This window comes from Apium graveolens, chromosome 2 (assembly GCF_009905375.1).
Source record: "Apium graveolens cultivar Ventura chromosome 2, ASM990537v1, whole genome shotgun sequence".
NCBI lineage: Eukaryota > Viridiplantae > Streptophyta > Magnoliopsida > Apiales > Apiaceae > Apium > Apium graveolens.
Genome location: NC_133648.1, coordinates 146,450,037 through 146,454,739, shown reverse-complemented (window position 1 = coordinate 146,454,739; position 4,703 = coordinate 146,450,037).

Here is a 4,703-nt window from a genome sequence, read left to right as displayed (position 1 = left end):
CCCCTATATAGTGTGGCATGAAAAGTTTTCTCATTCAGCTAAAACACTATTCATAAGGGTTACAAAAAGTTCAAAATTTTGGGGTTATTACAGTCTCCCCTCCTTAAAAGGATTCCGTCCCGGAATCAGATAGAAAATTAATAGGGATACTCTCTTAGCATTGCACTTTCTAACTCTCGAGTAAATTTTTCCCACATTGTGGTCCTACCACCAAACTCTGCCTAGTTTAATAACCCTTCTCCTAAGCACTTGTTCCTTTTCACTCTATAACCCTTCCTGGTTGCTCCATATAGGTTACGTCGGGTTGCATGTCTATGCGCTCATATGCCCCTATTTATCTGGCATCCGAATTACACTTTCTTAACATTGATACGTGAAACACGTTATGAACTTGCTACAGGTTCGAGGGTAGGGCTAGCTCGTATGCTATCTTCCCAATATGTTTTAGTATATCCAAGGGTCCGACACATTGTGGACTTAGCTTTCCTTTCTTTCCGAATCTCATCAATCCTTTCCGAGGGAATACCTATAACAACACTAGGTCCCCTACTTCCTATTCCTTGTCCTTTCGTGTCAAATCAACATATGTATCATGTCCATCTTGGGCTACTACCAGCCGTCCTCTGATTAGATCTATCATATCCTTGGTCCTTTGGACCACTGCTGGTCCGAGCATTTTGCGCTCTACAACTTCATCCTAACATAAGGGAGATCGACATTGTCTTCCCTCAAGGATCCCATAAGGCGATATCTCAATACTGACATATGATCTATCGTCATAAGAAAACTCAATCTGTGATAACTGATCATTCCAAATTATTTCAAGTCTATTGTACAGACTCTCATTATAGCGTTTAGCATTAGAGCTTTTGCTTCTCAATACCCATTCTTTTCCAGTTCGTAATCGCTACAACCTTCCGTTCCTAATATTATACTAGTTATACTTTTACTCGTTAGCGTTCTATAACCTTTTAATAACCACGTCAACCTTAGTATCACGAATGTGTTTCCATTCCGAATACTACCACAACTTTATTACTCCTTTTTCAGCTGTTTCTATTTCCCAAAGTTTGATCAATCATATAGAAGTAAAGGAATTTGTTGAGAGATCACTATGATCATGAACACTTGTTATATCGCATAGTTAGTACAGAAGGTGGCCAGCCTTTAGTACTTGACAAGCAATTAAACAATAGATGGTATCCTACTAGTCTTCTATCACACTGATAGATAGTCATTCGGCAATACCTCCCCTTCTGGAAGGGTTGTTCTTCTCAGTTTACATGAAATGAAAAGAAGAGAAAAGAATGAACTGAAGAGAATTGTATATTCGTAAAAAAAATTTTATTGCCATAAAATATCTGGCTTGGAATCTACCTCTGAACTATAGAGGTTTGTCATAGGAGAACAAAACATATATGTATTTATACCAACATCAAGTATTATAGCATCGTATTTCACATGCCTAAATATTTTTGCTATTCCGTCCATCATTCTATGGACCCATGCTCTTCCTCGAGCTTATACACAATCACCTTTGAAACTCCCTCGATATCGAAAACCGAATCTGGGATCTTATTCTAGACATCATTGTTACTAGAATTCTATGCTTGCATCGCAACCTTCCTCGTATAGTCATACGACCCTTTAATAATAAGGAGGAATAAATATTCAATAGGTAAATAATCTACTTAATTAGTCTATCAATGATAACTTATACACTACCACGACCCGATTAGTGGTACTCAATCTCAACATCCATTCCAATACAACTCTCACGGTTGTAATCAGCTCATTACTCGCAGAATCATTGCTGCATTACTATGGTCCACTACTGACCTACTGTCGTCATTCACGTTCCATGAAATCTTAATATCTAACCATACGGAGTCCATACATGTCGTATCAAATCCTTCTAAGGAGGTAACATAATCACCATTCCTGATTCATGAAGAACACTCCTGATCCTGACATACATACATGACATGAAGCAGATAAAATTGCAGAAGAGTTTCAATCAAAGCAATGATAGCAGGTTAATACCATTCTTAATCATAAGCTTTAATTAGAAGACTTAACTCGAAGGTTCGTTTAGTCCTTTTTGAAACATGGTCCTGGGTTATCCTCAGGATAGGACCTTCTAAGATAGATAGCCCGCTCATGGCGATTACACGAATTAAACCTTTACCAACTATTATTACGGTTGGGTATTGCACAGTCATCAGAAGGAATGTCAATCTTTCAAACCATAATACAACCTTTACGGCTTCAACCATTATCACTGTATTCCTCTGGCATGAGCGCCTGTAATTGTCCTCTTACACTTAAAGTGTCAGCCACCTCTTTGGCCTTTCCTGATAGTAAAATTTCCTTACAGTCAATGTTATTTTAACCACCTCCAAATAAATTTTCTACCTTATTTCAATCACAGCTTATGTGAAGATGTTTTCCTTAAAATCTGATGAGTAAAAAAAAATATTACCATTTTTCCATAAGTTATTGCCTCAGTCTTTAGAGGTTAATCACTGTCATGACTGACTCTCAATTTTCAATTAGAACATCTTTTTATCTTAAGTCCTAATTGCCCTGAACAACTTCGACCATTACTGGTTCGATCCATACCTTCTCGTGGTTTAACATGTGCCCCACTTGGCATCATTATAATTACGTCATATTTCCTTTATCAACATTTCTATTTTTTGAGAATTTTGAATATTACCTTTCTTCTTGTAAAACCTCTAAGGTTATCCTTGAATCGTTCCTCCTGTATTCCCTAGATACAGGGCATATCAAGATACCATTTATTAATACCAGAATCATTGTCTATGTATTTCTAAAAAATTTCTTTACTGATCTTTAAAGGTTGTTGTTACCTTGATCCTTCCCAATTCATAGTGTCAAAACTCATGCTGTCCCTATTAAGGGTGGAATGCCAACCTTTATACATTCCCCTAGGATTCATCTCAAGTTATCGAAGTCATATCCTTAATTCCTCCTTTAAAAAGGTACTTGCATCCTTCCATGGATAAATCAAGTCATATATCCTTGATAGATTATCTTATTCATCATTCCCACCTCGATAGTCTATACCTAATTTCATAATAGCATCCTTATTCAAAGTGAGGTCAATCCATATGGCCTCCAAAAGATAGCAACGGTTATCCGCTTGTCTTGCCTAATTTGGTAACGATAACAAGGATGTTCTGGAAGATATTGGTCATGTTCAACGTGAACCTCTTCTTAATAATTCCTTATTTACTTTTGTTGTTTATCTCAACAGTCACCTCAATACTGGGATACTTTTCATACCTGGCGTCTCCCTTTCTGGGTATCAAGCCACCGGTCTTACACTTCACATTCTTGAAGGTCATTTCCTTCATCCAATTTTCTTAATTTCCTACTTCCTTTTCTCCTCAGTCTATCCGCATCTCATTATTTATCCTTCGAACTATCTCAAGGTTTCCTCGAATCCTCCCAACTTACAGGGGATAAAATATATGTATCTCTTATGCCTTCAACCATCAATTTTAACTCATGGTGAATCACCCTCATCCTGACGATTACATACTTTTCTATTGCTACGAGTCTTTAGGGTTTCCTTATACCCAACTCCCTTATCATTCCTCAAACTCTATTGCCTTTATATTCCTTTCCACTTCAATTTCTTTTTATTTTCCTTTCTCTTATCATTATTTCATGAACCAACACAACATAAGCATTGATTTGAAACATCCCGTCATTCTGGATTCGTGTCCTCAGAACGAATCTTGACAACTTTTACAACTTAGATTCATAATTTATCATACTTATCCGCTTTTGTTCTAGCTCCAAAGCTTTTACATTATCTCCATAACCTTGGGAAGTACTTTCCTGAAAACAATTGACTGAACTTAAATCAGTTTATTATAATCTCTTGCTCCGTGCCTTCCTTGGCCTTTCACCAGCGGGTGATCTCTCTCTTAGGAGGGTAAGTGACAAAAATAGTCTTTTTGGATTCGTCAATCATTCAGAATCTCAAATGATTCCTCTATTTCCTTTATCCAGGCTCTTGCCTCGCCTGGGTCAGCTCGTCCCTTGGAACTCTGAGAGTTTAACTACTTAAAGGTCCTGAAAGAATTTCCCACTACATTATTTCTCTCAAGGTGGTGGTTGGGAATAAAGTATATGTTCTGTTTAGACAGGTCCATGAATTTCCGTATAGGAGTACCGTCTCGGGTCTCCTTATCTCGCTCGACTTTTGTTTTCTTAGTCTAAATATTTCTTCCTACTCCCCATAATTGGGGTCATCTTTTAATTTAAAATCCTCATTTTCCACTTTATTATATTCTGGGTTCCTTATATCTTAATTGCGACCTCCCCGATTATCACATTCAAGGTTTGCCCCTAATCTTATTCCTTGAGGGGGCATATTACTTGGAAAATTTTTGAGAATCTCTGGATATTCGTCTTACTTACTTTGCTTAAGTCTTTCCCTCGTTCTGTCCTTGCACGATTGCAAATTATGAATTCTCAAGTTCGATAAACTTCATGACACTCTCTTAAGTGTTACTAGAGCAATTAACAATGTGATCTTATCACAAACAACTGATCTGAACTGAAATTAACGAATATATACATAACCATTTTTTTTTCGAGGGTACAACAACTGAACACATTAAAGAGAATTACATCATTTGATCTTATCGCTCCTATCCCAAAAGTAC